Below are 8,587 nucleotides of genomic sequence, written 5' to 3' on the forward strand. Positions count from 1 at the left end.
GGAAGATCTCACGCGACAGGAAGCAGATTCTTTGAATGAGAACAAGAAAAAAAGAAAAGCAGAAAAGTGCACACGAAGTTATTTCTTCTAATCTTCAGGTCATCTCTCAGTCACCTTGCTGGAAAATGAGTTTACGCAGCCACGAGCGCATAAGCACCACGCAGGCCCCTCCCACTGTGATATTTCATGATGGAGATCAAAAAGTTAAAAAAATGCATCTGAATGAAAGCTGGTATAGAGAAGGAGGGACATATATTGTGTAACCATAGCAATTAGAGTTAGCTGAGGATGAACAAAAAAATAGTTCCCCCCCAAAAATAGAGTTTATATGCAGCAGGCTGTGTGGGTATTAACAACAATTATGTAAATATGTTAGTGGGTGCAGGAAGGAGAAAAGAGTGTTAAAAGATGTGTGATAAGGAGAGACAATGCACAGATAAAGACACCGAGTGTGTGCATGGGGGATACATGACCTGAATGCAGAGCGGGGCCGACACATCTGACATCAGCGTGGTCATATTTTCATTAATAGAGACTTTACGATTAGAATTTTTTTTTTTTAACTGGGCCATTGTGCTAATATTGGAGTAAAAGTCAGGAGTAAAAATAGAGCGTGAAATAGAACGAAGGGCTGCTCCCTTTTTTGAGGGAGCAGGGAAAATAACATGGGATTTTTTTGGAGGGGGGGGGGGGCGACGCTCATTGAGCAACGGGGCTCTCTCGCTCCATCTGCTGCTCTCCTCCCTTCCCCGCCGGTTCGCCTGAAGATGACCACTTCAGCCCCCGCGGCCGCGCTATTATCCAATCGTGGCTGAAGCACGTCAAATAAACGCAGGAACAAAAAATAGAAAAAAAAAAAAAATCAAGTGATGGATATCCTTCAGGTCCAGAGCTCGGGGAGAGGAAGGAATACAACACATTGATTTCACAGGATCTATGAATACGAGCTCCAGAAACTCTCTCTTCCTAATCTTCACCAAAAGGCCCGCTGACCTGTGGAGGGGTGACCGTGTCTCTGCAGCATATATCTTTCACTTTTTTTTTTTTTTTTTTACAAACAAAATGTTACATAAGCATTCATCACTGAATGACAATTACGAAATATAAATAATCGTCGACTTGTTTGTGAACCGACGGCAAATATGTGTCCATCTTTGCAAACAGTAAACATCTCTCTGTGTGTGTGTGTGTGCGTGCGCGTGTCTCTCGCTTTCCTGTTGCCGTTGTTTCCATAGCGACATAGCTCTCTTGAATTCCTGCGCCGTTCGTTCTTTTCATTTCTGCCAACAAAAGCCACGTCGCACAATGGAGCAACCTCTTCCTACAGACATCATGCACTTTCTCCCCTACGCACACACACACTCACACACTCACACTCTCACACACACACACACACACACCTCCTCCATCAGGGTCACTGATAACAGGGAGCAGCCTCCTGCCTGTGCGGCTCCTGTATCTCTGGGAGGGCCTGGCTCTTGTTTCTTTACTCACAGGCTTCTAAAAATAGCCGTGTGAACTGCTCCCGGATCAAAGCAGAAGAAGCTCATATCAATTTGACCCAAAGTTTGCACACAAATAATTTATTGGGGAAGAAAGGGCTCCATTTGAGCTGATTAAGGGGGTGAATTTGGGCCTTTTGGCGCCATGTGGAAGACGGCTGAGGCTGCAGGTGACGTGCACCACGAGTTCAAACGTTAATGGGCTTGACTTTGCGCCGCAACTCTGAAGAAGAGCGTTTATATAATTGCAGACGGGCTTTTTTTTTTCATCCAGCGCCGACCGGAGTAGTTTTTTTTAGCATTTTTATTTTTCTCGCTGTCGCCTAGCAACAGACATCCCCTATATACCGAGTTGTGTTATATATTCGACCGATAACCGCCACTTATATCCTCAACCCCGCGCACAGATTACCTTGAAACGTATTTACATTATTGTTACGCAATCTGAGAACTCTGCAGATGAACACCTGAAAATAACTGAGTAACAACTAAAAACTTTTCTCAAAAGTCATATTATGCAGGAATTCAATATCACAGATTTGAAAAGTTCTTCAAATTTGATCTGATAATTCTTCAAAAAGTCATCAATATATTCAGTGTCAAAATTCAGCAGCTGAGCCCTGAAGGCATCGTCTGCTGGTTCCCCGCCGCTCCTCTTCTTTGATTCCCTAGCATCCCCTAATGGACAAATAACCACAACACATGTACAGCGGCGCTCTCATATTAATGTTCAGCTGTAGCTGCTCATGCATTCAACACTTAGTTAAACTAAATATATTTTAAAAAATGCCAATGGAGTACCACTTTACACCCGAGTGGTGGGAAACGGATCATCAGAGCGAGTTCAAAAGGTCACGTGCGAGCACCCTTTAGCTCCGCCCATTGACAACGCCATGCAGCGAGTGAGATTACGGCAAACACACAATGTGAAAATACAGACGACAAACATCAATCCGACGGGCGTGAAGCAGCGGGAACTGATTTGGTGAATCACTGGTGGAACAAAGGAAGCGGCACATATGTGTATATATCGCTCCTATGGAGCGCCATCTGAACAGCGCTTTGTAACCTAGCAACGAAAACCACAATAACAAGGCGTCACACTTCATCCGGTGGTCGCCCGAACACTCGAACCCCGAGTAGCACCGAGAGAGCGGGTTCGTAGCTCTCGTGTGTGTGTGATGCGAGGGGGGGGGGGGTCACATTATTCCACTCGTCAACAATTGGAGGAGATGGAAAAACAACAACAACAACATTTAGCAGTAGGTCCACAAAGGAAAGGAAGGAAGGAGATGACGAGGAAGCAGAGGACGTAAAACGATGCAGGTTTCAGGTCCTTTTCGTCGTCTTTTTTCGTGTTGGGCTGTGCAGAAAACACACGGAACGCGTTTGTCAAGCCGAGACACACGAAACAAAGTAAACACATCACTTCCACCTTTAAATCCTTAAATCCTCGTCAAGATGGCGTCGACCACTCGGGGATAAAACGCAGCGGACAAACTATCTGGATCGGCGGTTTGTTGCATCCGAGTGGACTTGATATATTCTCTCTCCGTTTGCTCTTAAGAACAATACACGTGTGTGTGTGTGTGTGTGTGTGTGTAACTAAAAGCTCAAACTTCTTCACTACCCACTCGGTCCCTTCAGATCTGAGTGACTTCCTGCTCACTGCCAGCTCAGCTTTGGGCCTTTCATGTAATAATCACACTCAAGTCAAGTTATATAAGCCGTGTGAGTTGAGTTGACTCTTCTACATTACATGTGTGTGTGTCATTACTTTTATTGCTAAGTTAAACTTACATTAAGTGGAAAAAGCTGAAAAGATTTCATATTTACAGCAACACTGGCTTCCATTCAGAGTTGTTTTCTGGCCACTTGCAGAATATAAGTCCATCATTAGCTCTCCCCTGAGCTCGGATTTGGTCTCTTCCGACCCCCCCCTGAGGGAAATGTTTGGTTCTTCCGCTGCACAAAGCTCCGTTAAACTCACCGCAGTCGCCTCCTTGGTGCGACGGTGTAACTATCATTACTAATAGTGTGATGTCTGCACAGGCTCCGCCCTCTACTGGACTATATGGGAGTGCAGTGGGTGAAGAAGCCCCATGACTGCATTATGAGACAGACCCCACCACACAGATCCTCACCGGCTGAAGGTCAGAGGTGTGTGTGTGTGTGTGTGTGGGGGGGGGGGGGGGGGTCCCATTATCTCAGGTAAATGCAACAGGACAGGGTAGAGCCAAGGCCGTGACCCTTGGGGGGGGGGGGGGGTCGAGCACCTTGCACACCCCCTTCCCCTGGTCATCAAGGAGCATGGGAACATGTCGGCGTTTTGGGGTTATGACCCTCTGACCCGTAGAGTCCAGTTGAGGGCGGAGCCTGTGTGTCCAGGACGATGAGCGCTCTGAGAGCCAATCAAAAAGCAGTGAAGCTGTGAGAACCAAAACAATGAGCTTGAGGATGTCAGAAAAAAGTTGTGTGATAAATCTCAACATTCATGAAAAAAAAAAGGTGATGCAGTAAAGTCACGCGTTGAGTTGCGTTCTGACTCGGCTTCAGCGTGCCACACTTTCACAGGTCAGTTTCACGACAGACGGCTTTTGGCGCACCGTGGCAGAGAGAGAGAGAGAGAGAGAGAAAGAACAGGTGCAATTAATAACAATAACCAAATTGGGACACTTGGATGGAGCAGAGCGATCATTAATATTAATTCTCCCCGTGCGTCTCCGGTAGTCAAAGTGTCTGCGATGAAAAAGGACGAGCGACTGAACGATTGGAATCAAAGATCCCGTTTCTGTGACTGCACGGCGCCGTCACTCAAGTGGAAGATGTCGTTATTTGGCCCTTGACCTTGAGCGTGTTCCGTCACCTTTATCCTTCATCTCATCTCAGCACGTGCACTTTGAGGAGGAAACGCTGCCTTCAGAAAACTCGTTCATACTCACTCCCACTCCTTCCTGCGGGCCTGCGGCGTGCTCTGGATTTTGTGCGCCTGGTGAGCCATGATGATGTCTTTCTGCTCCACGAGTCCGCCGCGCCGCCGCTGCACGCCGTGGGGGCTCGGCGACCCCGAGCCCTGGTCGGACGAGGCCTCGTCGTCGCCGCGGGGCACGTCGAAGCTGGCGGCTCGGGGGGGCAGCCCCGCGTACTCCGGCTGGGCGTGGGGCACTTGCAGGGAGCTGGAGCGGGACGCCTGCGCCAGGCCCTGGCGGGGGGCGGAGCTTGGCTTCCTCCAGGCCTCAGGCTCCGGGAGGGACAGGGAGGACTGGACCTGCGTGCTTCCGCCCGGACCCGAGCCGGATGGCGAGCGGAGGCCCGGCGCGAGGGAGCGGGACTGGTCTGAACCGGTGAGCATCTCTACTGAGGGCGGCGGGCGCCGGTTCCGCCATGACGCTGCACAGGAGACACAGTGGAAGGAGAAGAGAAACACGTGAGACACTCCACATCCTGGCCGGCTATTTATATCCCCGACAGAAGCTCGGCTCGAGGGACTGCAGCGTCTGCCACGTCGGTCCAGATTGAGAGATCTCCAGCAGCCTGTCCTGCAGGACGGATCCCACATGGCGCCCATGCGCACCTGCCTCGGAGAACCGAGGATAGGATTTTTTATTTTTTTCCCGCTGACTGAGGCAAGTGTTACGATTAATTGATGGTAAATCAACCGAGTGCGGCTTGATTTCAGGACGAATGCAAACATGTGACGGTGTACTTTGTTTTCTAAAAGCATCACGTCTTGAGGACGAGGAGGAGAGGAACACACGTTCGGAGAGCAGCAGCCGAAATAAAGACCGACGGGATAATCGAACAATTGTGCAAGTGGAATGAGATTGTGTGGAGAAATTGGGTCAGAGAGGAGGGATTTCATCTTGCCTTGTGTGTGTGTGTGTGTGTGTGTGTGTGTGTGTAATGGAGACAGAGAAATAGGAGGGAGGTGAGGTGGCGAGGCTGGAAAACATGCAAGCAGACAGAGAGAGAGAGAGAGAGAGAGAGAGAGAGAGAGAGAGAGAGAGAGAGAGAGGGAGAGCTGAGGCAAAAGGCTCTGTGACTCACACACCACCAGCACCACCAGCAGCAGCACCAGCGGGGCTCCTCAGACATGAACTGGCCTCAGTGTGAGTTGAGCTCTCGCTCCCGAAATGCAGCGCGGCGCACTAAAAAGCCCGAAGCGGCGACGAGGTCAGCGCGCGCATTTACGCGGATGGCTGGAAGGCAAAGCGCGATGCTGCTGATGGGCGGGCCGCACACACACAGAATCACACACACTCACACACACACACACACAGAATCACACACACTCACACACACACACACACGCACCCCGTGTCGTTAAATCCCGTGCATCAAACGGGCACATCTTCAGAAGGCAGCATGGTGCGACACACTAGGAGGGTTTACGACATCTGGGTCACGGAGACGAACATACATGGATCTCCGTGGCGGTGAGCGCGTCGCTGCACTGTGTCAATACACAAGACAACAACACACAAGACAACAACACACAAGACAACAACACACAAGACAACAATTACTGCTGCAGGTCCACTGTGCACCGCTCTTTTTATTACACATTAAGATTCCTCTGATTTCCTCTCATTAGTGGAGCCCACACACAACCGGCAGCCCCCACCTCTTGCAATTTGTCCACGTCAGCTGCAGGTCTGCAATCTTTTTTTCTTTTCTTTAAAAAAAAGATATACATAGATTACCCTGTTAACAGGTATTGCTAATTGGGAAGCTGCTTCTTTCGGTTGAAGTGTTTAGAGCAGAAAGCAGCAGCAGTCATAACAAGTAAACAAATAGACGAAGAAGAGGCTCAGGAATAATTTTTAAAAATGTAAAAAAGGAGAGGGTGAACGCAGCGCGCGCGACAGGAAAACATGTCAATAAAGTAATGCCTGGATTTGAAGGCTTTTCTTTTTTTCATTTATTCTCTCTCTTTTTGTCTTTTTGGTTACCTTGAGGTGACACGCGCGCTCCTTCATCGTCACAGAGCCCCGGTTCAGGTGGATCCTTAGATATTCAGAACCGGTCCGAGTTCAGAGGTTCGGAGGCTCGGAGGGATGCTTTCTGGAGGATGTTCTGAGGACGGATTCCCGGAGCGCTGATCGCGGCTTGTCGGCGGCTATAAATAGCGCGTGGTGGCCGGCGGCCATGGGGAGCGCGGCTTCGTGTGGACGTCAACAGGAGCGCGCGGCGTGGAGACGGTAGACGGTCCCCTGCGCTCACCTTCACGCCGCGGAGCCGCGGCGACGTGACTCACTCACACGCGGGGGGCACATGTGGCTCCAAACTTCCGCCGAGAGAAAAAGAAAAAAGAGTTCACCTGGGGGGAAAAAAGGTGGACACTTCCAGGAGGAGTTCTCTTCTTTGGGTGTGTTTCTTTTGGAGAGAGAGAGGGACAGAGAGAGAGAGAGAGAGAGAGAGAGAGCGCAACAGGTTGGAGACGCAGGGGCTGGTTCAGATGTTCTTACCACTAGATGGTGGACTACAGCCGCACACCTGAGTGAGGAAGTGCATCGATATCAAAGGTATGAAGAACAGTTGTTGTTGTTGTTGTTGTTGTTGTTTTTTCGTATTAACCTGCATCCAAGTGTCACTCTTCCTTGCAGGTGTTTCTGTAAATACAGGTGTTCGTCGAACAGAACATAAACACTAGTTTGTGTGTTCATGGCCCATTATTGTCGCTAACATGTCATTTATGCATTTTAAATTAATCAGTTGGAGAAGCTAAGATGGTTATATGGATCCAAATCACATTGCATTTTCCCCAGGAACGTAGGACATTATTATGATTCTATATGAAATAAAGTATATTAAACTAACATCAAAACCAATTAAAGAAAGTAAATAAATGAACCTGATCAGTAGTTTCCTCTTTAAGGACTACAACATCAACATCAAGGTAGTGGGCCTTGAGTTAAGATCCCGCCCCCCCTCATGTTTAATATATTTTGTTATATTCAAACCTAATGTGTCAAATGAAAAAAAAACTCAACATAAAGAAAGTAGAACTCAGAATGTAACAAGATCACAAAAGTACACAAATGGCTTGTTTGACTGTAGTGGAAATTTATTTGTAACGATTCTATTTTAGAAGACTTTGTGTCTCTTAAGTTTGTCACAATTAATTTTTATATATATATACATTTATATTAAATATATATATTTATAAATATATAAATAAATATATTCAATATATATAAATGTATATATATAAATGTATATATATATATACATAAAATAAAAATATATTTATATATTAAATAAATATATATATTTAATGTATATATAAATGTATTTTTATTTCATACTTATATTTCCTATATATATATAAATGTATATATTTATATATATAAATGTATATATTTATATATGAAATATATATATATATATAAATATAATGAATAAAACGATTTAGTCTAGCTCCGTATAGACGAAAGAAAGATTTAGTCAGTACCAAATACAATATTCTCATCTATTTATATTTATGGTATACAAAAAGTTTTAAAAGTCTCTTACAAAGTATTTTGGTCACGATATTTGTCGTTTTATAAAACCTCCCGGGCCTCCAGTGTGTGACTGGACTGAACTCTGAAACTAGAGCCAAGGACAGAGGATAACTTTGTCTCTGATTAAAACGGAGCCACGATGGTCCCTGTCCTTAATTAAAAAGGTCAGCCGTGTTCACATGAACCAATCCCGTTATTCCCCGAGCCGAGGAGGCGCGGTGGGACGGAGCTGCAGAAACCATCTGCTGCCGCCAGCGCTGGAGGGGAGACCACGACTTCACATTCAAACTGGCTTTCCAAGTCTTGAGAAACGCCAAGGGCATATAGAGGTGACAAGGACACAACTTTTTATTAACACTTACCTAAAGTTCAATACTCACATTGAGGAAAAGTGTTCTTGGATTGCAAGTTTTTCTTAAATGTCATGTTTAAATATGCAAATGACCACTGTTGTTATGACATATGTGCTAATTTGAAGATATTCGCAAAGTGGATTTTGGATTTCACAACACAAATCAGAGAAATACTGTCAACAGCCATAAAAAGTTAATTGTTCCACCATGTTTATAGGAGCACAAT

The sequence above is a fragment of the Pseudoliparis swirei genome, chromosome 8, assembly GCF_029220125.1.
Source record: "Pseudoliparis swirei isolate HS2019 ecotype Mariana Trench chromosome 8, NWPU_hadal_v1, whole genome shotgun sequence".
Classification (NCBI taxonomy): domain Eukaryota; kingdom Metazoa; phylum Chordata; class Actinopteri; order Perciformes; family Liparidae; genus Pseudoliparis; species Pseudoliparis swirei.